At 43.9% G+C, this 27,043-nt stretch overlaps 1 protein-coding gene across 1 annotated transcript in view; it reads right to left on the bottom strand.

The window, feature by feature from the left end:
• HPSE2 (heparanase 2 (inactive)) overlaps positions 1–27,043 on the bottom strand; it is a 290,889-nt gene that overhangs the window by 59,296 nt on the left and 204,550 nt on the right. The window lies entirely within an intron of this gene.

The following is a 27,043-nucleotide window of genomic DNA, read 5'->3' as shown; positions in this document are numbered from 1 at the left end:
GAAAGGACACGTCCCCTGAGAAAGGACACGTCCCCTGAGCTGCCAGTATGAAGAGAATCTAGCAGAACATTTGCAGCAATCAATGTGGAGATCTCTGGATCCATGTGAGGTACAGGGCTGGTTCTAGCTTTGTTAGAAAGAGAATGTCATGTGCTATATGATGTCGGATTTCCATTTTTTTACATCAATAATGGCATAAACCCTTTAAGGGGGAGCAGCACTAGTTTAGTACCATGTAGCCTTCACTGTTTTCCCTGTACAATGGTGCCCATCCACTTAGGGTGGGTTCGCACTAGCGCTATGGCACTTCGTTTTAGGTTCCGTTTATAATGGAATATAACGGAATGCCCCGACGGAATGCAAAACAGAAGCCTTTAAGAGGCATTCCGTTTTGATCTGTTACAATAGAAAAGTCTGTGGGCAAGTATAACGGATCCGTCTGGTTTCCGTTATGCAGGGCAGAAACAAAGTGATTCTTTTCTCACAAAGCTATACACAAATCTGCTCAGGTTCTCCTGCTCTAGAATATGATGCATGCCGACAGGACACCATGTTCAATGTGACAGGATCCTTTTAAATATATTATTCTAAAAGAGCAGAACTACATTTTATCATGAAAAGCATATAAGGAATCAATGTGTCACACACATATAGACACTTCAGTAAACAAAACCACCACAAATGATGTGCCAAATTTGTGTATTATGTACTGTTCCAGCTGTTAGCAGTCTGGTCTGAAATTTGAATTACTACACTAATTATTTTAATTATTTGTGTTGTGATTGAGGCTGGGAACGGCTGCAGAAATGAGAGGCCAAAGATGTCTCAGCAGCACATTAAGAAGTCATCATGGTGGTCTGGGATGGATGGAGAAGAAAAGGAAAAATAATAACTACAACCAGAGAAGATGCCACCTGTCACTGGATTAAACAGAACTGTGTTCTCTTACATGGTCTGCAGAGTCCCTCCATACAACTGGTATTTACCAAATACAGTCGGTGTATGGTGGTTTCATGCAATATCTGACCACAGTGCCTATTTACTGTACATAAGCAGTACCTTTATTTTCATGACCACACTTTCAAATATTGCACTAATCAGATCGCTTCAATTCCTCTGATCACGTGGCCTTGAACTCACAGAATTCATGGGATTCTAAGGCCCCCATACACTTTAGACTACTGCCATTTTTAGCGAGACCGGTTAACAATCTAATGTACAGTACAGACCAAAAGTTTGGACACAGCCTTCTCATTTAAAGAGTTTTCTTTATTTTTATGACTATGAAAATTGTAGATTCACACTGAAGGCATCAAAACTATGAATTAACACATGTGGAATTATATACATAACAAAAAAGTGTGAAACAACTGAAAATATGTCATATTCTAGGTTCTTCAAAGTAGCCACCTTTTGCTTTGATTACTGCTTTGCACACTCTTGGCATTCTCTTGATGAGCTTCAAGAGGTAGTCACCTGAAATGGTCTTCCAACAGTCTTGAAGGAGTTCCCAGAGATGCTTAGCACTTGTTGGCCCTTTTGCCTTCACTCTGCGGTCCAGCTCACCCCAAACCATCTCGATTGGGTTCGGGTCCGGTGACTGTGGAGGCCAGCTCCTCTGGCGCAGCACCCCATCACTCTTCTTCATGGTCAAATAGCCCTTACACATCCTGGAGGCGTGTTTGGGGTCATTGTCCTGTTGAAAAATAAATTATGGTCCAACTAAACGCAAACCGGATGGAATAGCATGCCGCTGCAAGATGCTGTGGTAGCCATGCTGGTTCAGTATGCCTTCACTTTTGAATAAATCCCCAACAGTGTCACCAGCAAAGCACCCCCACACCATCACACCTCCTCCTCCATGCTTAACGGTGGGAACCAGGCATGTAGAGTCCATCCGTTCAACTTTTCTGCGTCGCACAAAGACACGGTGGTTGGAACCAAAGATCTCAAATTTGGACTCATCAGACCAAAGCACAGATTTCCACTGGTCTAATGTCCATTCCTTGTGTTCTTTAGCCTAAACAAGTCTCTTCTGCTTGTTGCCTGTCCTTAGCAGTGGTTTCCTAGCAGATATTCTACCATGAAGGCCTGATTCACACAGTCTCCTCTTCGCAGTTGTTCTAGAGATGTGTCTGCTGCTAGAACTCTGTGTGGCATTGACCTGGTCTCTAATCTGAGCTGCTGTTAACCTGCGATTTCTGAGGCTGGTGACTCGGATGAACTTATCCTCCGCAGCAGAGGTGACTCTTGGTCTTCCTTTCCTGGGGCGGTCCGCATGTGAGCCAGTTTCTTTGTAGCACTTGATGGTTTTTGTGACTGCACTTGGGGACACTTTCAAAGTTTTCCCAATTTTTCGGACCGACTGACCTTCATTTCTTAAAGTAATGATGGCCACTCGTTTTTCTTTACTTAGCTGCTTTTTTCTTGCCATAATACAAATTCTAACAGTCTATTCAGTAGGACTATCAGCTGTGTATCCACCTGACTTCTCCACAACGCAACTGATGGTCCCAACCCCATTTATAAGGCAAGAAATCCCACTTATTAAACCTGACAGGGCACACCTGTGAAGTGAAAACCATTTCAGGTGACTACCTCTTGAAGCTCATCAAGAGAATGCCAAGAGTGTGCAAAGCAGTAATCAAAGCAAAAGGTGGCTACTTTGAAGAACCTAGAATATGACATATTTTCAGTTGTTTCACACTTTTTTGTTATGTATATAATTCCACATGTGCTAATTCATAGTTTTGATGCCTTCAGTGTGAATCTACAATTTTCATAGTCATGAAAATAAAGAAAACTCTTTGAATGAGAAGGTGTGTCCAAACTTTTGGTCTGTACTGTATATGAGAAGCTTACAGCTCTCCAGATGTCGGGGGGAGAGAAGAAAGAAGGCAACCTAAATTTTAACTCCATGTCCTTTTATTCTCCTGTAAGATAAGCCAACATCGGAGGTGTCTGGCAGTGACTTTCACCTCTCTCCCCATTATAAATACATACACGTTCGCCAAGGATATGTGTGTAAGGTAGAGTCCGGGGACATAGTTTGGCTGAAAGCTATTGAAGGTATATAGCCACCTTAACTGTCCATTTTTCATTCTGCCATCAAGTCCAATGTGGATTTTTTTTTTCTAGAATAAACTCATTTAAATTGACTCAATTACACTGACAGCTATTCTTCCAAGTCCTTAATATGCTTGGCTCTGTCAAATGTATATACAGTTGTAAGAAAAAGTATGTGAACCCTTTGGAATTATATGGATTTCTGCACAAATTGGTCATAAAATGTGATCTGATCTTCATCTAAGTCACAACAATAGACAATCACAGTCTGCTTAAACTAATAACACACAAAGAATTAAATGTTACCATGTTTTTATTAAACACACCATGTAAGCATTCACAGTGCAGGTGGAAAAAGTATGTGAACCCCTAGACTAATGACATCTCCAAGAGCTAATTGGAGTGAGGTGTCAGCCAAGTGTTGGTTACAGCTACCCTGCCCTATAAAAAACACACACCAGTTCTGGGTTTGCATTTCACAAGAAGCATTGCCTGATGTGAATGATGCCTCGCACAAAAGAGCTCTCAGAAGACCTACGATTAAGAATTGTTGACTTGCATAAAGCTGAAAAGGGTTATAAAAATATCTCCAAAAGCCTTGCTCTTCATCAGTCTACGGTAAGACAAATTGTCTATAAATGGAGAAAGTTCAGCACTGCTGCTACTCTCCCTAGGAGTGGCCGTCCTGTAAAGATGACTGCAAGAGCACAGCGCAGACTGCTCAGTGAGGTGAAGAAGAATCCTAGAGTGTCAGCTAAAGACTTACAAAAGTCTCTGGCATATGCTAACATCCCTGTTAGCGAATCTACGATACGTAAAACACTAAACAAGAATGGATTTCATGGGAGGATACCACAGAGGAAGCCACTGCTGTCCAAAAAAACCATTGCTGCACGTTTACAGTCTGCACAAGAGCACTGGATGTTCCACAGCAGTACTGGCAAAATATTCTGTGGACAGATGAAACCAAAGTTGAGTTGTTTGGAAGAAACACACAACACTATGTGTGGAGAAAAAGAGGCACAGCACAGCATCATCAAAACCTCATCCCAACTGTGAAGTATGGTGGTGGGGGCATCATGGTCTGGGGCTGCTTGGCTTCTTCAGGGCCTGGACGGATTGCTATCATCGAAAGAAAAATTAATTCCCAAGTTTATCAAGACATTTTGCAGGAGAACTTAAGGCCATCTGTCCACCAGCTGAAGCTCAACAGAAGATGGGTGTTGCAACAGGACAACGACCCAAAGCATAGAAGTAAATCAACAACAGAATGGCTGAAACAGAAGAAAATACGCCTTCTGGAGTGGCCCAGTTAGAGTCCTGACCTCAACCCGATTGAGATGCTGTGGCATGACCTCAAGAAAGCGATTCACACCGGACATCCCAAGAATATTGCTGAACTGAAACAGTTCTGTAAAGAGGAATGGTCAAGAATTACTCCTGACCGTTGTGCACGTCTGATCTGCAACTACAGGCAACATTTGGTTGAAGTTATTGCTGCCAAAGGAGGTTCAACCAGTTATTAAATCCAAGGGTTCACATACTTTTTCCACCTGCGCTGTGAATGTTTACATGGTGTGTTCAATAAAAACATGGTAACATGTAATTCTGTGTGTTATTAGTTTAAGCAGACTGTGATTGTCTATTGTTGTGACTAAGATGAAGATCAGATCACATTTTATGACCAATTTGTGCAGAAATCCATATCATTCCAAAGGGTTCACATACATTTTCTTGCAACTGTATATGTGTTCTCAATTGGAAGAGTGGAGTAATCTGCAGCCAGACAGCAGCTTATCTGCACTGAGAACAAAAGGATGAATAACATCAAAATCAGACACGTCCAATCCTTCCCTTGATGTGAGTTGGGGGAGAGTGGAGACAATACCCTACACAGTAGATATTCAGCTGCTCTGACAAAAATTGTTAGGTTCTTTGCCATTCATCTAATGTGTATGATGACCTTAAGTGTACTACTAGTATACTCTTAAGAGTATTGTCACTGTAATCATTAGTCCCTGTCCCCAGTGGTTCTCTCCAAAATGTAAAAAATGCCCATAAGTTTAAAAAAAACTGCTGTAATAGTTTCAGGGAGAAAGCTACAGCAGAAAGGACACACCCCTTGAGCTGTGATAGGTAAGAGAGCTGCAGGAGACATGAAACGCCCCTTGAGTACAAACACACCCCCTGAGCTACCAGATAAAAATAAATGTAACAAAAATTGGAGCAATGAATGTGGAGATCTCTGGATCCATGTGAGGTACAGGGCTGGTTCTAGCTGTGTTAGAAAGAGACTTGTCATGTACTATATGATGTCTGATTTTCATTTTGTACATTAATCATGGGATACCCCCTTTAAAATGGCTACTGCAAAAAAATAAAAAGCAAACAAAAAAAGAAACTCAAACTGATTTAGGCCTTTTGCATACGGCCAATATGTGCCCGTGGCCGTATTGCGGCACGCATACAGCGGGTCCGCAACACACGGGCACCGGCCCGCGTGCACTCCGCATCATTGATGCGGACCCATTCACTTGAATGGGTCAACAAATCACAGAGATGTGGAAGGGAAGCACGGATCGGAACCGTGGTGTTTCTCTCTGTGCCTCCGCACCGCCAAAAAATAGAACATGGGTCCGGACGGATCACGGACCCATTCAAGATGAATGGGTCTCGATCCGTCCTGGCCGCCGCACGGACGTTGCCCATGCATTGGGGACCGCAAATTGCGGTCCCCAATGCACGGAACTGATGCACAACGTTCGTGTGCAAGAGGCCTTAATAATATATCTAAATTATTCCCATTTTGGATAAAACAATGAAAACATATAAAGTCAGTAACTTCCTATTTTACATACGAGCGGCTAGGTGCATGCAGTATGATGTTAGCTATAGGCTCTTCATGCCATATATCTAGTTTTTGCAATAAAATAAAAGTACTTACTTGTTACTGATGTTCTCCACAGATCTACTCTTTTGAATAATGCCGCACTTCCGTAGACCTGGCAACCACTGTGCAGACTATGAGTGCATGTGGACGCATGTGTCTGTCAACATCAGCCCCTTTTCCCCCAGTCGCGTTGATCCCATGTTACCGCCTTCAGTTTCACCTTCAGACTGGCTGTTGGACCAAGGGGATCTGAAGATAAAGTGGAGTATGTTGGGTAAGTGCAGGTTTGTAGAGATGATCAATGCAGAGAACATCAGTCACAAGGAATTATAAAAAGGGAGAGAAGTGAGCGGGTTCTGGTAGGAGGCGTTGTAACATTGTGGTGATAACATATGGAATATAGTGTTACCTGGATGTATCAATGATCAACGTGTCTGCAGAGGCCAGAAGGAAGGCTACGAATATCTATAGAGACTCCAGGACGGTTGTAATGTTTAGCTTCAACATAAAATTAACCAATGTATTTTGCACGAGCGAAAATTTGAATCTTTGAGACACTTGGAGAATTTTCCACTGGATTTCTTAAAGGGAACGTGTCATCAGAAAACGACTTATTGTTTAAATCAGGTTTCTTTCTGTTTAGCATATTTTTTTAAGAATTATTGGTGATGTTATTTTTAATTTTCCATGTCACTATCTATATTTAAACAAAAACTATTACTTCCTACAGTTTTCGCAACGGCCATTTTCTTTCAGGAGTCAATAAAGCATATAAAAAATATCTGTTTTCAGTTGGGCTTATAGATCTCGCTATAAGGCTGGGTTCACACCTGAGCGTTTCACGCGCGTTTTTATGCGCGTTTTTTGTAATAGTAAACGCGCGTTTGTGTGATTGACTGCAGTGTCCTATGGCCACAAACGCGCGTCAAAACGCCCCAAAGAAGCTCAAGTACTTGATTATGCGTCGGGTGTTTTACAGCGCGATCGTACGCGCTGTAAAACGCCCAGGTGAGAACCATTCCCATAGGGAAGCATTGGTTTTCATGTGTTGAGCGTTTTACAGCGCGTTTGAACGCGCTGTAAAACGTTCAGGTGTGAACCCAGCCTAAGATAAAGTTAGTGCTATTTTAAGTCTCCATACCACAGGGGACAGGTGTGGATCGGTAATATTGTCGTGTGCATGAGGTTTAAAGGGATTGTCCCATCTGGACATTTATGGGGTAGGCACAGCTTACGCCGCTATTTTCGAAAGTCTCAGAGATGAATGGAGAGAGCTGTGCATACTCCATTCACGGCGGCACGAGGCAGGGCTTCGTTCTCTAGCTAGCAGCAGGTCCCCAAGCTGGGAGTGGCACCTACTAGAAATGTATGGGTTAACTATTAATATTACAAGGCAAATTCATAAATTTTTAATGCACTGAGAAAAAAAAAAGTAATACATACAGTATCTCACAAAAGACGACCACTGCCTTGCTAAAGAAACTGAAACATTAAAAGATATAATAAAAAAAAATTACAAAAATGAGGGGTAACTTAATATAAAATTATTCAGTATCAAAAGAAATTGTAAAAAAAAAGCTAAGCATAAGTATCATAAAACAGTTTGCTAAACTAAAGTCATAAGTAAGCTAAACTAAAATGTATATTCGGTATCCCCAAAATTGTTACAGCTGAACAAAGAACTAAAATCATAAATACATAAAGTATTCAGAGAATGAAATTAAAGAAATATCACTAATGTACAAAAATTAAAAAAATATATAAAAGTATGGAAAAGGAAATAAAACAAGACTTTACACAGCGACATCTGCATAAATATATATTTTTAAAGTTATGGCTCTAAAAATATGGCAAAAGCCAAAAACATGCTGCCCATGGAAGGTGAAAATTAGCAGCCTCCTTAAAGGGGTTTTCTCATCACAGACAATTGGGGCACATCGCCAGGATATGCCCCCATTGTCTGATAGGTGCGGGTCCCAACTCTGGAACCCGCACCTACAACGAGAACGGTGCGGGGAAGGTGGTGGAGGGTGTACAGTGCATGCGCAGCCACCCTCGATTCATTTCTATGCGGCAGCCAAAAATAGCCGAGCGCTGGCTCGGCTATACCCGTCAGCCCCTTAGAAAATAATGGGAGCGGTGGCTGCGCAAGCATGGTGCGCTCTCATTCACTTGTGTGGGGAGTGCGCTTGGTGGTGGTCGAACCTGGGGAAACCCAGGGTCCTCCGGCCACCACCTTCCCCTCTCAGTTTTTTTGGCGTAGGTGGGACTCGCGCCTATCAGATAATGGGGACATATCCTAGCGATATGCCCCATTGTCTGAGATGGGAATACCCCTTTAAACCCCCTATTAGACTGCACAATAATTGACCAAATTATCGGGAACCAGTTTTCCCGGTAAATGGCGCATATGAACGAGTAGTTGGTGAACGAGCAGATGCTCATGTCGGCTGATGGGCGTTTTTCATCTGTAATCAGAACGAGGGAGGAATAACCGCGGCCATAGAGACCATAACGGCCATTTTGATTGAAGAAGCGTGGTGATGTGATAACGTGATGGTGTCATTACGCTTGCTGACATGGTGACGTCCTACGCTTTTGTGCGGTATCTTCAATCAAGATGGCCGCGACGGCCTCTTCGCACGCAAATGGATGAGGTGAGTATGTATTATATTTAGTTTTTACCGCTATTTCAGGCAAAATTGATTTGTTACCATGACGCGCAAAGAAACTCGGCTCCGTATCGAATCAAGTTTTTCCTTAAATTCGGATCGAAGTCAATTCATTTGACGTTGATTCGCTCAGCACCAGCTATCATTCATCGGCGCACTGCCCAAAAATCATCCAGTGAAATACTACCCTAAGGGGTTAATAGTTTGTCCTGATTTGGGTTGACAGGTGTCAGGTAGGCAGTCGTCAGACAGCTTTCTAATATGTTTGACAGTACTTTTATGAGTAACCGGTCAGGTTTATGGCTGACATTGCGGCGATGACAGCTTCACTTGAACTCAGCACTAAACCTTCCCAGCGTGTAACCGTATATTAATCTGCGCGTATTGCAGACATATGGCAAGTATTGATACTCTGGACCGGAGGCGTAACTCGAAGCTCCTGGACCCCAATGCAAAATCTGGGATAAGGGGCCCACCAGCCCTGTGCCATATATCATATTGCTGTCTTCCTACGGATAAAGAAGCCTTCGGACCCCCTGAAGCTTCAGAGTCCAGGTGCAACCGAATCCTCTGCGCCCCCTATAGGTATGTAGATACACCCCTACTCTGGATGTCCAGGAGAGCAGAAAGCATTATGGCGCTGTTCACGCTAGTTATACAGAATCTGTACATTCCAGAATATCATAAAAAAATATAAAATCTGTCAGTCTGCTCTGTTGTAATACAAGGGTCATAATTCTCATATTCAGGTTGATGTACAAATTCTCCGGTTTTAGATTTTGATACTTGGAAATCAACCATATCGTACATGTAATGTTAAAGGGGTATTCCAGAAAAGAAAGCTTATTCCTTATCATGGAAAGCTGTCCAATATAAAATGTCTTTATATGAAATTATGACAACTTTCAAGATCTCTGCTTGCTGTCATCCTGTAAATACTTTCATACTTTAACCTCTCCCACCCACCCCAAGATGTAAAGCTGTTCTGGCCATGTGATGGTCACACAGGTTCAGACACAGCTTTAGGGCTCATGCACACGATCGAGATCGGCCCGGGAAACAGGGTCCATGCGGGGAATTTATTACGAGAGGAAAATTTTAAGTCTGTTTTGTTTGAGTCTGTGTTGGAGCACTTTACGCCACATTTATCAAATGTCTCATGTTACTAGATAAATTAGTTTTATCCTTAAAGGGGTTGTCTCACTTCAGCATTTATCATGTAGATAAAGTTAATACAAGGCACTTACTAATGTATTATTTTTATCATATCTCGTTTCCATGGTTACGACCACCCTGCAATCCTGCGTTGGTGGCCGTGCTTGCACACTATAGAAAAAAAGCACTGGCCTCTCTGGTGGCCAGGACCATAGGGACACACATAGGCTGGCCCTTTTTCCTATAGTGTGCAAGCACAGCCACCGAGGCTGGATTGAACGATGGTCGTAACCCTGGAAACGAGCAGTGTATAATGTGATGGAAAAATGAATCCTGCCAGCAAAGGAAACAATATGGGTAATAACAATACATTAGTAAGTGCCTTGTATTAACTTCCTCTACATTATAAATACCCCTTTAAACCTAAGGCCCCTTTCACACGGGCAAGTATTCCGATTCGCGATGCGCGAGTTGAACGCATTGCACCCGCACTGAATACCGATCCATTCATTTCTATGGGGCTGTTCACATGAGCGGTGATTTTCACGCATCACTTATGCGTTGCGTGAAAATCGCAGCATGCTCTATTTTGTGCGTTTTTCACGTAACGCAGGCCCCATTGAAATGAATGGGGTTGCGTGAAAATCGCAAGCATCCGCAGGCAAGTGCGGATGCGGTGCGATTTTCACGCACGGTTGCTAGGAGACGATCGGGATGGAGACCCGATCATTATTATTTTCCCTTATAACATGGTTGTAAGGGAAAATAATAGCATTATGAATATAGAATGCATAGTAAAATAGCGCTGGAGGGCTTAAAAAATAAATAAAATTTTTTTTTTACTCAGCTTAGTCCACTTGATCGCGCTGCCCGGCATCTCGTCTGTCTCCTTTGCTGAACAGGACCTGTGGTGATGTCACTCCGGTCATCACATGTTCCATCACATGATCTTTTACCATGGTGATGGTTCATGTGATGACCGGAGTGACGTCACCACAGGTCCTGTTCCTGAAATGAATGCTCACCACAGATCCTGTTCAGCAAAGGAGACAGAAGAGATGCCGGGCAGCGCGATCAAGTGGACTAAGGTGAGTTAAATTATTATTTATTTATTTTTTAACCCCTCCAGCCCTATTGTACTATGCATTCTGTATTCAGAATGCTATTTTCCCTTATAACCCTGTTATAAGGGAAAATAATACAATCTACAGAACACCGATCCCACAGAAGTTCGGGTTTGGGTACCAAACATGCACGATTTTTCTCACACGAGTGGAAAACGCATTACAATGTTTTGCACTCGCGCGGAAAAATTGCGGGTGTTCCCGCAACGCACCCGCACATTTTCCCGCAACGCCCGTCTGAAAAAGACCTAACACTTTTGTCTAGAGAAGCTTCTGCAGTTTTCCTACTCCACCCTCCTACTGGAGTGAGACTGCGACTTTTTTGCAGCTTTTTAAAAAAAAAACTCTTAGTGATAAATTTGGAGTGAAATTCATTAACATAGCTAGCCACGCCCACTTTCCCACCCACATCACAAAACTGGAGTGAGTGGTATAAAAGTGCAAAAGGTGACAACGTTTTGCTCAAGTGGGTGCAAAAATTCGCAAAAGCACTATTTTGGCAACTTTTTGATGCCAGAATTCTGGTGTGAAGGTATGACAAATCAGGACTTTTTCTGCTATAACCATGTGAGAAATATTATATTCGATTCTTCTCAAGTGATAATCGTTATCACTAATACAGTAGCATGCACTGTAAAGGGTATCGCTGGAGAACGGTCCACATATTGTGCGGTAAAGATAGGATATGGACAGGTGGAACAGTATAAAATGGTAACTTTATTCATGTTTTTGTGGGGAGTCCAAGTGTTTGGTGTGACTTATTTGAAACTGTGATGTGGACACTGGTAAAAGTCTAGGTCATGGCATACATAAATGTCCTAATTTGGCGCAGTGCCCCCCCCCCCCCCGGCTCATCTGCTCACTCCTTTAATAGAAAAAAAAAGACATCTGTGACAATCAAGTATGCTCTCTGATTGATGGGTAACATGACCAGAGGTCCATGCTACCCTCCCCCTGGAGTCAGAAGAGAAGATGATTTTATTTTTTTTCTCCTCCCTGCAACCTTTTAGCTTTCCCACTGCTCCCCTCCTCCTCAATCGTGCCTGAGATCACAGCCAGCTAAAGGGGAACTGTTTTAACCATTCCTATCTCAGACTCTGTGGGAGCTAGAGATGTCGGTCTGGTCTTGTTTGAAAGCTGACAATCTAAGTTTTAAATCAAGACCAGTATTAGCCTTAGCTCCTCTACATTAGGAGATATAACCTTTAGAAATCGGAGTGAAAGCAGCTGAAACATGCTTTCAGTTGCTATCACTCCCAACTCAAGTTCTAAAAGTTATAGTCAACTTTCAAACAAGACCAGGCCCATATCTGTAGCTCCTACAGAGTCTCAGATATGAAAGGTTAAAACAGCCCTACCCCTCGCCCTGCTGTTAGATCTGTTTCTCAAAGCCTGAACAGAGCTTAGGAAAAACTGTTTGGGGGTGAAAGAGGTTGTTTGACCAAGAGGGCATGACCACTACACTCAGGGCTGCCATCAGAAATTTTGCGGCCCCTTACACAGCTCAAGGCCTGGGCCCCCCCTCCTACCCCGCCCCTTTATAATCCATCCTGACTCCACCTCCCCTCCACCCCCAAGGACCTACCCCCAATTTCATCATTTTTTTACAACTACAAAGACAGTAAAAAGTGATAATCAGTGATTTCAGTAAGGAATTCATTTTTGACCAAATAATATGAAGCCTGCTACCACGACAAGGTAGACTCTTTTAAGCAGGACCCTCCACTAACACTAACTACACTACCTGTTCTAATCTGCCCTAGCAATCTTCCCCTGGCACATTAAAAAAACTAAAAAAGCACAAGGTTTACTGTTAGTGTTATGGGGGATCTGTGGATGACGTACTGTTATGGGGGGAATCTGTGGAGGACTTACTCTTACGGGGGGAATATGTGGATGACACACTGTTATGGGGGAATCTGTGGATGACACTGTTATGGGGGAATCTGTGGGTGACATTGTTATGGGGGATCTGTGGATGACACACTGTCATGGGGGAATCTGTGGATGACACACTGTTATGAGGAATCTCTGGATGACGCACTGTTATGAGGAATCTGTGGATGACACTGTTATGGGGATCTGTGGATGACACTGTTATGGGGATCTGTGGATGACACTGTTATGGGGATCTGTGGATGACACAGTTATGGGGATCTGTGGATGACACACTGTTATGGGGGAATCTGTGGATGACACAGTTATGGGGGATCTGTGGATGACACACTGTTATGGGGGATCTGTGGATGACACACTGTTATGGGGGAATCTGTGGATGACACACTGTTATGAGGGATCTGTGGATGACACACTGTTATGGGGGATCTGTGGATGACACACTGTTATGGGGGAATCTGTGGATGACACACTGTTATGGGGGAATCTGTGGATGACACACTGTTATGGGGGAATCTGTGGATGACACACTGTTATGGGGGAATCTGTGGATGACACACTGTTATGGGGGAATCTGTGGATGACACACTGTTATGGGGGAATCTGTGGATGACACTGTTATGGGGGAATCTGTGGATGACACAGTTATGGGGGATCTGTGGATGACACACTGTTATGGGGGATCTGTGGATGACACAATGTTATGGGGGATCTGTGGATGACACACTGTTATGGGGGATCTGTGGATGACATTGTTATGGGGGATCTGTGGATGACACTGTTATGGGGGATCTGTGGATGACACTGTTATGGGGGATCTGTGGATGACACACTGTTATGGGGGAATCTGTGGATGACACACTGTTATGGGGGAATCTGTGGATGACACACTGTTATGGGGGATCTGTGGATGACATTGTTATGGGGGATCTGTGGATGACACACTGTTATGGGGGAATCTGTGGATGACACACTGTTATGGGGGAATCTGTGGATGACACACTGTTATGGGGGAATCTGTGGATGACACACTGTTATGGGGGAATCTGTGGATGACACACTGTTATGAGGAATCTCTGGATGACGCACTGTTATAAGGAATCTGTGGATGACACTGTTATGGGGATCTGTGGATGATACTGTTATGGGGATCTGTGGATGACACTGTTATGGGGGATCTGTGGATGACACACTGTTATGGGGGATCAGTGGATGACACACTGTTATGGGGGATCTGTGGATGACACACTGTTATGGGGGATCTGTGGATGACACACTGTTATGGGGGATCTGTGGATGACACACTGTTATGGGGGATCTGTGGGTGACACACTGTTATGGGGGGGTCTGTGGGTGACACACTGTTATGAGGGATCTGTGGATGACACTCAACCACTCTCAAACCCAACTGGTCAAACTTGTTAAATGGATCCCAAACACAATATGCACAATAACACCCCCCACCCCCTCCAACACTTAATTAACCCCTTCATGGCCTAAACATTTTTTTCAAAGCTGAACACAAAGCTAAATAGGGCTGGGTGGGCTGGCAAGGGAGGGGTTAATAACAATGATGGAGGATCATGGCCCTGTGGGATAATCCAGAAAACAGCTTTGCATTTTACCCCTGAGCAAAGACCACACAACAAGTTGGACATGCAGTACTTTTAGTCCGGCGGCCTTTCGCCATGCACTGCCGTGCTGGGCCGGAGCTCCACCCCCGTCCCCATTATAGTAAATGGGGACGGAGCGGTGGTCCGGCGAAATAACGGCAGGACGGATCTGACAGGGTGAACAGCCTGTCGGATCCGTCCTGCCGCTAGTGTGAAAGTAGCCTTACAATCTCATGGCTTCTGAGCAACAGATCGCGTGGTCTTCACAGTCATCTGTCACTTCTCTTATCTCTCTGCTCCTGTCCCTTAATCTTATCACTGCTGCAACAAAAGCATCAGCCTCAGTGTAAACAGTTCTAGTGACTCACGGCTCTTTTAACTCAAAGAATCGAATGAGTCTCCAACTAAGTCGGATCTTTAGATTCTTTTAACCTGAGACTCATTCGATTCTTTCTTAGACTCCCTGCACTTGTGTCAGTGACTCAGACTCAGAGCTACTAGTGCTTGCCTTGCCTCAGCTCTGATTGGTTGGTGGGCGGGGAGGGGAGGGACTGGCAGAAGCAGCTTCCACTCTAGGATCAGATTACACTCCTCCCGAGTCCCTCCCCTCCCTGCTGCCAGCGGCTCTGCTATTGTGTGCTGTGACTCACTGACTCGGCTCTGATTGGTTGGTGGGCGGGGAGGGGCTGGCAGAAGCAGCTTCCACTCTGCGATCAGATTACACTCCTCCCGAGTCCCTCCCCTCCCTGCTGCCAGCGGCTCTGCTATTGTGTGCTGTGACTCACTGACTCAGCTCTGATTGGTTGGTGGGCGGGGAGGGGAGGGGCTGGCAGAAGCAGCTTCCACTCTAGGATCAGATTACACTCCTCCCGAGTCCCTCCCTGCTGCCAGCGTCAGCGGCTCTGCTATTGTCTGCTGTGTGACTCACTGACTCAGACTGAGCGGCTTCACTCGGATCGGCTCAGTCAGAGGAATCGACTCCTCCGGTTCAGTGAACTAAATCGATTCAAATGAATGATTCGTTCATGAACTGGACATCACTAGCAAGGAATGATCAATTGCCCCCCTCTAGCAAGTTCAACGCAAGTCACTGACAAATGAGAGGGGGTAAAACTGGCCGGGCCCCCCCCCAGGGTCTGGGCCCCTTACTGGGGTATCGGCTGTACCCCCCTGATGGCGGCCCTGACTACACTCAGTGAATAGATGCAGCAGTGCATGTGTCGATGGATGGTATAGATATAACCTTTGGTCCACAGGAGACCGGAAGCAGTGGAGACAGAATGTTTGGATGTAAATGGGGCACTCGTGAATAGGTGTCATTTTTTATTTAGGCTGAGGCCCATAATTAAAAGTGCTGTGGGGGTCAGACAGCCCCTTTAATGGTAAGATCGAAACTACCATGATTTGAAGCTAGCCAAAAACTGAACCTAAAGGGCAGGTAGCATGTTGCAGAGCAGACGGATATGTTTTGTGGGAAAAGAATCAAAGTAACTTGTAATGTTTTCATTAAAATTTCTGCTTTTTCTATGCTATGTCAAGTGGGTGGTACTATCAGTGATAGACAGCTATTTCTGGACAAACACACACAGGAATGGCTCTCGATCACTGATAGGACCGCCCATGGGACTCCTAAGCATAGAAAGAAATGTTAATGTAAATTACAAGTTATACTGAATCTTCCCACAAACTATATATCAATCTTTTCTGCTCCTCCTGCTCTATAACATGCTCGTACTGCATTCCCAATGTCATAGGTAGTGATGAGCGGGAGGTGCCATATTCGATTTCGCAATATTTAGCGAATATTCGATTGAATATTCGTGTTATATTCATCGAAATCGAATATTCTGAATTATTCCAATTATCGCAAATAATATGCGATTTAATTAATTGCGTATTGCGATTTTTTCTTTTGATAGTATAAGGCAACGTTCCTATGACTAATTGACTATGGCTAGGCTAATATGTGTATTTTACGAAATTTCGTAATATTGCTCTAACTTCGTCTTTTAGAATATTACGAATATTCTAAAAAACGAAGTTAGAGCAATATTACTAAATTTCGTAAAATACACATATAGATTGTAATTTAGCTAATATAGTGCTATATAATCCTTTTTTTTTCTCTATTTTTTTGCCTCTTCTGAACTTAAGTTTTGTAAAATATGTACACTATTAAAAAAATTACTATAGCAGTATATTAGCTAAATTACAATCTATATGTGTATTTTACGAATATTCTTAATATTGCTCTAACTTCGTCTTTTAGAATATTCGTAATATTCTAAAAGACGAAGTTAGAGCAATATTACGAATATTCTAAAAGACGAAGTTAGAGCAAAATTAAGAATATACGTAAAAAGTTGAAATCGCAATTCGATTATTATAACTTGAATTAATCGGATTGCGATTTCAACGTAATTCTCAAATCCGACAGTACATTCTAGTATATGGAGACGTTCCCAAGGTGATGGGGACGCTCCAAGAGCACGGAAGTCGGCAGAAGCGGCAACGGGCACTGACTGGAGCAGCCAGGAAGCCAGGAATCCAAAGGACAGGTAAGAACAACTTTAGGGAAGTGGGAAAGAAAAAAATATAACAATAAAAAATAAAAAAAAATTCTAAATATTCGCGAAATCTCGAAGTTGCGATATTCGAGAAAAATTTTGCAATTAGAATATTCGCGCTCAACACAAGTGATAGGTCCCCTTATAAGAAGGTTTGTAATCTATCCAAGCATGTTTGTTTTAGTACATACTTGCATTAGGACTCCTACGCACATAAATTTAATCTGATGTTTTTCCCATGTCACGTGTTTTTATACCATTTTTAGTGAGGTTTTCTTCTTCACGTATGAGTGAAATGCATTTTTTTCCCCCTAGAGAGGGGTATGAAAAAAGATGGATTAAAAAATGCCATTGCTGCAACATAAATGCACCACTGATAAAAAAAAAACAAAAAAACAGATGTGTGTCCTACAAAATGTGACAAAAAGTCATCAAAAACAACTGAATCTCAATACCGGTTAAAAAAAATATGTTTACGGTTAGTCCTCATGCATTCTGAATGGGAGGAGATCCGTTCAGGATGCATCAGGATGTCTCTGTTCCGCCTTTCACACAACCGCATCCTAACGGAACGGATGCATCCTGATGTGCAAAATCAAAACTAATCCGTTTAATTCTGAATACCGGAATTAACAACGCAAGTGTGAAAGTAGCCTAATAAAAAGGCTGTGCATCTTTTCTTTGAATTCTACATTGTATCGTTCCTCCATTATCACTCTTGGAAATGAACTTACTGGACATTACAGTGCAAGGCAAAAGGAAACACTGAATGACTTCATATATTTCCAGGAGGAATACCAGAGTAACAAAACAACAAGTACTTCTAGAAAAAAGATGCTCCAGCATTGTTGTGAGGTGGGGAATGCGAGGGCTTATTCTCCCATGTCACAAGAGACGACAGTTCCTGCTTTTTAGAAGACATGGACTCTTTATTGTGGCTTATGACTTGCAAGGGATCCTGGGAAAGAAATGTCCACCCAGTTGACTTTGCGCCTCTGACTCGAGTAAATCTCTGTTAAAGAGCACCTGTCAGCAGGAGTAACCCTATTAAATCAGGCATACTATCTGGTAGGGTTGATCCTGCCGATTAAAATGATACCTGTCTTGTGAAATTCAATCCCGTGAAAAAAATACATTAGTGAGGGCCTCAGTGCACTGGGGGTGGTGCCTTGCACCTTGGTGCCCCTTCCAGTGCTGGTCTCGCCCCTTGGTACTCAGAAGCCCTTACCTCCATAAAGAATAAAAAGCCTTTTTCTTGGGAATGCCATAACCGGTCTTCACAAGACAAGTATTATTGTAATCAGCAGGATCAACCCTACCAGGCAGTATTTGTTGTTTAATAGGGTAAATTTTGCTCATAGGCGCTCTTTAAAGAAATACAGTAGGATGCAAGTGGCGGTTTCCTTCTCCAGAATGAATATATATATATACGGCGGTGGAAAAACTTGTAATAGATGATACTGTAAAAGTCAGGGAAATACGTTCCCTTACTATACCGTCTACAAATTGAGTCTGAGGTTTTAGTTTCGATGTATCCGAAGGCAGAAGAACTAATATGTTACATAATGCATCCTGACAATAATCCTGTTTGGGCAGTAAAAACCGAGCGCAGGCTCTAAAGCAAATATTATTAACAAGTCAAGATGGCTGACCGCGTCTGCCAGAACAGTGATTTGTGGCTTCATTACTGGAGTAATAAACATTGGCCTTGGGATCTCCGTACAGCAATAAAGCAGAACGGAGAACTGGTTAAGAACTGGATGACAGGCGGAACTCACCAGAGCTTAACCGCAGCAACCTCTGGAAACTCGGAGCGAAAGGGGCGGCACGGTTCAGTTTATATACATATAACGTTAGAAAGATTCCCCAAAATAAGCTCATCACAGGATATCCCGCTCCAAGTAACCCCACTGCAATCTACCAGGGAACCTGGCAGCAAGTATTCAGTTACTCTGCAGCGCCACCACAGGACAAATAAAGCATTACACACTTGCTTTTGAAATCAGTGGGCTGTCGGTGTAAGGCCTCGCACGATACGGATTGTGTCAGGATGCGTTCAGTGAAACTCGCACCATTTTGCAAGCAAGTTCAGTCAGTTTTGTCAGTTTTGTTGTTTGCGTTCAGTGTTTAATTTTTTTTGTCAGTTATGAAGCGTTTTTCAAGCGTGTGAAAAAAAGCTGAAGGTTTACAATCAATATCACCATCAGTGAAAAACGCATCGCGTCTGGACTGCATCTGGATTACATCTGGATACAATACGTTCTTCTGTGGGGCCAGGGCTGCGTGAAAAACGCTGAATATAGAACGTGCTGCGATTCTCACGCAACGCAGAAATAATGGGTTAAAAAAAAAACGCTCAGGTGCACAGACCCATTGAAATGAGTGGGTGAGGATTCAGTGCGGGTGCTAGGCGTTCACGCTTTGCACCCGCGCAGGAAAACTCGCTCGTGTAAGAAAGGGACCTAATACATAGACATGGCAGGTCCATGGAGTAAGGACTTGTTTTAAAATGAATGCAATTTTTTATGTAATGTGCTTTTATGGCATTTTTATTTTGTGATATTCTGAATATGTGTTTTTCTAGAAGTTTATAGGAAAATTGCTGCTGAAATTCTTTTCCAAACATGAAAACTAGAGATGAGCGAATTTCATGTTATGAAATTTGTTCACGCTTCATTTGGTGGTTAAAATTATGGATTCCGTTACCACGGACCATAGCGCAATTCTACGACGGAATGCATAGAGGAATGCCTTTAGAGGCATTCCGTTATTCATTCCGTTATAATAGAAGTCTATGGGCTGCAAAACGGATCCGTCCCATTTCCGTTATGCAGGAAAGGAGTCCCCTGCATAACGGAAACAGGACGGATCCGTTTTGCAGCCCATAGACTTCTATTGTGACGGAATGAATAACGGAATGCCTCTAAAGGCATTCCGTTATGCATTCCGGCATAGAATTGCGTTATGGTCCGTGGTAACGGATTATGCTTTTACCACCAAACGAAGCGTGAACGAATTTCCTAACATGAAATTCGCTCATCTCTAATGAAAACACAGCATTTTCATACAGCTACCATACACAGCGATTTTTTTGCAGCTTCTACTGCAATCTATGGTAACCGTATACATTCCTATGCACTGAGCTCCCTCTAGTGGTGGCTTCAGCCAGACAGTTTTATAATACACTTTGAGGGAAGCAACGGAACTGTAAGGAGGAGATTTATCAATGTATTTATCCCAGTTGTCTGGTGTAAATGTATTGACATATTTAGGCTACTTTCACACTTCCGTTATTGAGATCCGCATGAATTCTGAATGGTAAGAGATCTGTTCAGGATGCCTCAGGATGTCTTCCATTCCGGCAGCATTCAGTTTGTGACCGGAAACAAAGCCTCTGCAAGCTGCGGTTTTGTGTCCGGTCATAAAAACTGAAAAAAAACCCGGTTCTGGCACTAAAAACAATGTAAGTCAATGGTGACGGCTCCAATCACCCGTCACCCATTGACTTTCAATTTATTTAGTGACGGATCCGTTTTTTTCCATTTTGATTTCACACAACCGCATCCTAACGGAACGGATGCATCCTGATTCGCAAAATCAGAACGGATCTGTTTAATTCCAGTATTGAGATCATCTGCCGGATCTTAATACCGGAATTAACAACGCAAGTGTGAAGGTAGCTTTAAGGAGCACCTGTTCGGCATGGATGAGACAAAGGACGAAATTTTTATATATATTTTTTTTTATAAAAATTTGTTCTGCCTAATTTAAAAAAAATAGTGCATTTGCTAGAAACCTGCGGGTCACATTTTGCCTGCTGCGTTGCCTGGGAGTGTTTGACACACATGTACAGGAAAGCTGAGTGGGCTTGGAGACATAGAAATGACTCCTATTACATCTTGGGTGTGTATGTGCCATACTATATACCCATCTATATACCGTACACTGCAGGATGACATCCTTGTGTAATCAGCATGATAGAGGATTACACTTCTATACCAGTTTTCTTATGTGCCAGGGAGGACTATGCCCTCTCCTCCAAACATCTGGCATTGTTAGGATCACTACTGAAGAGGATATGCTTCACATGAAGTGGGCATTTAGCCAGTCCAGGATCGTTTTCCATCTGTCATCACTTCTGAATTACCATTATGATTATAGGTAGAAATTAATGACCCGTCTTCTTCTGGTTAATTTGTAATCTGAGAATTAGTCTCTGGCAGGTAGGGTTAGGTTCACACCTTGGATTGCATCAGTTTTCTCATTCATTCATCCATTGACCTCAATAATACAAAATTTGATCATGAAGAAGAATGAAGACTGGTGCGCTTTGGCAGCAGTTTGAGTCCCACAAAAATGAATAGAATTGGTCAACGAAAAAAAGACTGCAAAAAGTGTTAATTCAGATTAAAGGAGTTTTCCAGGACTTGAATGTTGATGACTAGTGTTGTGCGAATCGAACTGTCCGAATTGGACTTCAATCCGTATTTCAGGGAAAATTCGATTCATCGCAAAGCTGAATTTCCTCGTGCTTCCTAGTAGCGAATCGATTTTTCCTGAAATGGGGTAACAATGGAAATGGAGTGCATGCTCTCAGGAGCATCAGATACTTAGGCATCTGGCCGGCAGCCGCAGGTGCCCTCCTGAATTTAACTGTATAGTTGTCCTCAGGACAGCGATACAGTTGAATACTGAGGCGGGAGCAGCAGTATTTTGTGCTGCACTATGGTATTTGGTTCTGCTGGGGCAGTATTTTGTGCTGCACTATGGTATTTGGTTCTGCTGGGGTGGTATTTTGTGCTGCACTATGGTATTTGGTTCTGCTGGGGGGGTATTTTGTGCTGCACTGTGGTATTTGGTTCTGCTGGGGGGGTATTTTGTGCTGCACTATGGTATTTGCTTCTGCTTGGGCGGTATTTTGTGCTGTACTATGGTATTTGGTTCTGCTGGGGCGGTATTTTGTGCTGCACTATGGTATTTGGTTCTGCTGGGGTGGTATTTTGTGCTGCTCTGTGGTATTTGGTTCTGCTGGGGGGGTATTTTGTGCTGCACTGTGGTATTTGGTTCTGCTGGGGGGGTATTTTGTGCTGCACTATGGTATTTGCTTCTGCTTGGGCAGTATTTTGTGCTGCACTATGGTATTTGGTTCTGCTTGGGCAGTATTTTGTGCTGCACTATGGTATTTGGTTCTGCTGGGGCGGTATTTGGTGCTGCACTATGGTATTTGGTTCTGCTGGGGCGGTATTTTGTGCTGCACTATGGTATTTGGTTCTGCTGGGGTGGTATTTGGTGCTGCACTATGGTATTTGTTGCTGCACTGTGGTATTTGGTTCTGCTTGGGCAGTATTTTGTGCTGCACTATGGTATTTGCTTCTGCTGGGGAGGTATTTGGTGCTGCACTATGGTATTTGGTTCTGCTTGGGCGGTATTTGGTGCTGCACTATGGTATTTGGTTCTGCTGGGGCGGTATTTGGTGCTGCACTATGGAATTTGGTTCTGCTGGGGCGGTATTTGGTGCTGCACTATGGAATTTGGTTCTGCTGGGGTGGTATTTGGTGCTGCACTATGGTATTTGGTTCTGCTGGGGCGGTATTTGGTGCTGCACTATGGTATTTGGTTCTGCTGGGGCGGTATTTGGTGCTGCACTATGGTATTTGGTTCTGCTGGGGCGGTATTTGGTGCTGCACTATGGTATTTGGTTCTGCTGGGGTGGTATTTGGTGCTGCACTATGGTATTTGGTTCTGCTGGGGTGGTATTTGGTGCTGCACTATGGTATTTGGTTCTGCTGGGGCGGTATTTGGTGCTGCACTGTGGTATTTAGTTCTGCTTGGGCAGTATTTTGTGCTGCACTATGGTATTTGCTTCTGCTGGGGCGGTATTTGGTGCTGCACTATGGTATTTGCTTCTGCTGGGGCGGTATTTTGTGCTGCAGTATGGTATTTGGTTCTGCTGGGGTGGTATTTGGTGCTGCACTATGGTATTTGGTTCTGCTTGGGCGGTATTTGGTGCTGCACTATGGTATTTGGTTCTGCTGGGGTGGTATTTGGTGCTGCACTATGGTATTTGGTTCTGCTGGGGTGGTATTTTGTGCTGCACTATGGTATTTGGTTCTGCTGGGGGGTATTTTGTGCTGCACTGTGGTATTTGGTTCTGCTGGGGGGGTATTTTGTGCTGCACTATGGTATTTGCTTCTGCTTGGGCGGTATTTTGTGCTGTACTATGGTATTTGGTTCTGCTGGGGCAGTATTTTGTGCTGCACTATGGTATTTGGTTCTGCTGGGGTGGTATTTTGTGCTGCTCTGTGGTATTTGGTTCTGCTGGGGGGGTATTTTGTGCTGCACTGTGGTATTTGGTTCTGCTGGGGGGGTATTTTGTGCTGCACTATGGTATTTGCTTCTGCTTGGGCAGTATTTTGTGCTGCACTATGGTATTTGGTTCTGCTTGGGCAGTATTTTGTGCTGCACTATGGTATTTGGTTCTGCTGGGGCGGTATTTGGTGCTGCACTATGGTATTTGGTTCTGCTGGGGCGGTATTTTGTGCTGCACTATGGTATTTGGTTCTGCTGGGGTGGTATTTGGTGCTGCACTATGGTATTTGTTGCTGCACTGTGGTATTTGGTTCTGCTTGGGCAGTATTTTGTGCTGCACTATGGTATTTGGTTCTGCTGGGGCGGTATTTGGTGCTGCACTATGGTATTTGGTTCTGCTTGGGCGGTATTTGGTGCTGCACTATGGTATTTGGTTCTGCTGGGGCGGTATTTGGTGCTGCACTATGGAATTTGGTTCTGCTGGGGCGGTATTTGGTGCTACACTATGGAATTTGGTTCTGCTGGGGTGGTATTTGGTGCTGCACTATGGTATTTGGTTCTGCTGGGGCGGTATTTGGTGCTGCACTATGGTATTTGGTTCTGCTGGGGCGGTATTTGGTGCTGCACTATGGTATTTGGTTCTGCTGGGGCGGTATTTGGTGCTGCACTATGGTATTTGGTTCTGCTGGGGTGGTATTTGGTGCTGCACTATGGTATTTGGTTCTGCTGGGGTGGTATTTGGTGCTGCACTATGGTATTTGGTTCTGCTGGGGCGGTATTTGGTGCTGCACTGTGGTATTTAGTTCTGCTTGGGCAGTATTTTGTGCTGCACTATGGTATTTGCTTCTGCTGGGGCGGTATTTGGTGCTGCACTATGGTATTTGCTTCTGCTGGGGCGGTATTTTGTGCTGCAGTATGGTATTTGGTTCTGCTGGGGTGGTATTTGGTGCTGCACTATGGTATTTGGTTCTGCTTGGGCGGTATTTGGTGCTGCACTATGGTATTTGGTTCTGCTAGGGTGGTATTTGGTGCTGCACTATGGTATTTGGTTCTGCTGGGGCGGTATTTGGTGCTGCACTATGGTATTTGGTTCTGCTGGGGTGGTATTTGGTGCTGCACTATGGTATTTGGTTCTGCTGGGGCGGTATTTGGTGCTGCACTATGGTATTTGGTTCTGCTGGGGTGGTATTTGGTGCTGCACTATGGTATTTGGTTCTGCTGGGGCGGTATTTGGTGCTGCACTATGGTATTTGGTTCTGCTGGGGCGGTATTTGGTGCTGCACTATGGTATTTGGTTCTGCTGGGGTGGTATTTGGTGCTGCACTATGGTATTTGGTTCTGCTGGGGCGGTATTTGGTGCTGCACTATGGTATTTGGTTCTGCTGGGGTGGTATTTGGTGCTGCACTATGGTATTTGGTTCTGCTGGGGCGGTATTTGGTGCTGCACTATGGTATTTGGTTCTGCTGGGGTGGTATTTGGTGCTGCACTATGGTATTTGGGTCTGCTGGGGTGGTATTTGGTGCTGCACTGTGGTATTTGGTTCTGCTGGGGCGGTATTTGGGGCTGCACTATGGTATTTGGTTCTGCTGGGGTGGTATTTGGTGCTGCACTATGGTATTTGGTTCTGCTGGGGCGGTATTTGGTGCTGCACTATGGTATTTGGTTCTGCTGGGGCGGTATTTGGTCCTGCACTATGGTATTTGGTTCTGCTGGGGCGGTATTTGGTGCTGCAGTATGGTATTTGGTTCTGCTGGGGTGGTATTTGGTGCTGCACTGTGGTATTTGGTTCTGCTGGGGCGGTATTTGGTGCTGCACTATGGTATTTGGTTCTGCTGGGGTGGTATTTGGTGCTGCACTATGGTATTTGGTTCTGCTGGGGTGGTATTTGGTGCTGCACTATGGTATTTGGTTCTGCTGGGGCGGTATTTTGTGCTGCATTATGGTATTTGGTTCTTCTTGGTCGGTATTTGGTGCTGCACTGTGGTATTTGGTTCTGCTGGGGCGGTATTTGGTGCTGCACTGTGGTATTTGGTTCTGCTGGGGCAGTATTTGGTGCTGCACTATGGTATTTGGTTCTGCTGGGGCGGTATTTTGTGCTGCACTATGGTATTTGGTTCTGCTGGGGCGGTATTTGGTGCTGCACTATGGTATTTGGTTCTGCTGGGGCGGTATTTTGTGCTGCACTATGGTATTTGGTTCTGCTGGGGTGGTATTTGGTGCTGCACTATGGTATTTGGTTCTGCTGGGGCGGTATTTTGTGCTGCACTATGGTATTTGGTTCTGCTGGGGTGGTATTTGGTGCTGCACTATGGTATTTGGTTCTGCTGGGGCGGTATTTTGTGCTGCACTATGGTATTTGGTTCTGCTGGGGTGGTATTTGGTGCTGCACTATGGTATTTGGTTCTGCTGGGGCGGTATTTTGTGCTGCACTATGGTATTTGGTTCTGCTGGGGTGGTATTTGGTGCTGCACTATGGTATTTGGTTCTGCTGGGGCGGTATTTTGTGCTGCACTATGGTATTTGGTTCTGCTGGGGTGGTATTTGGTGCTGCACTATGGTATTTGGTTCTGCTGGGGCGGTATTTTGTGCTGCACTATGGTATTTGGTTCTGCTGGGGTGGTATTTGGTGCTGCACTATGGTATTTGGTTCTGCTGGGGCGGTATTTCTGCTGTTCCTGCCTACTTGTGTTACCTTGCCTTCTGTTGATTTGGATTTGCCTACAAAATGGGGCCGCTTCAAGTTCACATTCTGCCTCTGGGAAGGGGACGTTATTACAGTTCTAGAAAAAAAAGCTTAAATTGACAAATTCTAAATAATAGTTTCATTTAGATGTTCCCACAATATAAGAAGGTATTAAAATATGTTTTTATTTAAAGGTTATGGAGTTAAAAAAAAAAAAAAGGTTACGCTGACTTCCAGACTACCATCTCCTAATATTCCACCTAATATTCAGTTTACATCCTGCTCCTGGTTTCAGACTTTTCTCATGTGGACGTGTCCCTCTCACTTGACAAGCTGGATCTGTGTGTCCTGCAGAACACCTCATGTGTGGTCCCTTCCCTATCTACAGCCTATGTGATCTGCCCTTCCTTGGATCCTCTCCTCCACATTCTGATCTGCCATGTACAACCTCCTCCTCCTACCTGCCACCTCTAGCACTTAGAGAAGGGCAGGAAAGGGCAAAGACAGCCGTCAGAAACAGGAGCAGAGCTTGGACAGATTTATGTCAGATTCAGCAGCACCACCAGCTACGTTAAGAACTTACACACATTCTGCAGAAGCCACATGGTAGGAAATATTTAGTGAAGGCCATTTAGAAAGTTGCTTAATTTAGCATTTTGGAAGTAAATGAACAACAAAAAATCAGTGGAAAGGTTTCCATAGATTTAAAAAAAGCAAAAAAACTTATGTATCCACAATGCTTTGCTTTCCGATGAAAAAAAGTATTTTATTGGTTTCCAAATGTAAATTAAACTTTTAATATTCTTTAACTGTGAACTCTCTAAGAATGTCCAGATTTCAGTGGTCCCAGAAGTTGAGCTTCCACGTTCGCTCTGACACACGCAGAGAGCTTCCTCCCTCTATGTGTCAGTGATGCAATGAAGGGGCTGGCCGTCTTGCTCAATTTATTAGCTAAGCCAGCTCCTATCATTGAAACATAGAAGGGGGGCTGGTTTAGCTATTGAACTGAGCCAGACAGCCAGACCCTTTATCACATCATCGACACAGCTCTCTGTCTGTCTCAGAAG

Source organism: Bufo gargarizans, chromosome 6 (genome assembly GCF_014858855.1).
Source record: "Bufo gargarizans isolate SCDJY-AF-19 chromosome 6, ASM1485885v1, whole genome shotgun sequence".
Classification (NCBI taxonomy): domain Eukaryota; kingdom Metazoa; phylum Chordata; class Amphibia; order Anura; family Bufonidae; genus Bufo; species Bufo gargarizans.
Note: the sequence above shows the minus strand (reverse complement) of the source record. Positions and strands in the feature narration are given on the sequence as shown.